Raw genomic sequence first — 385 nt, forward strand, 5'->3', positions numbered from 1 at the left:
CCCAGTGCATTCTAGTAGGCAATGTATTTCAGAAAGAACCGCGTGTTTATGCGCGGTGTTTGAATGAACATGATGAAGATGTGTGCCTGTTAGGCAAAATAAATATACATTCTCTGTCCTACAAGGGCACTTGTGGGTGATTACCTTGACACTGTTTTAAAATTGGGCCTAAAAAGAACGATACATAGTGCTACGCGCGAAGAATTTTTGCTTGAGAACCCTACGGTTTCTTGCATCAACTGGATCAACTGCATCAACTGGACTACTTCGGTTGCACTTCTCTAGCACAGTCATCTGTCGCCATTGCTTCTAGCACCTTAGAACTTGAGACTGACTCCAACCAAATAACTGAATTTTATTAGCCCGACGTTTCGGAGCCCATTCG

Source organism: Dermacentor albipictus, chromosome 6 (assembly GCF_038994185.2).
Source record: "Dermacentor albipictus isolate Rhodes 1998 colony chromosome 6, USDA_Dalb.pri_finalv2, whole genome shotgun sequence".
Classification (NCBI taxonomy): domain Eukaryota; kingdom Metazoa; phylum Arthropoda; class Arachnida; order Ixodida; family Ixodidae; genus Dermacentor; species Dermacentor albipictus.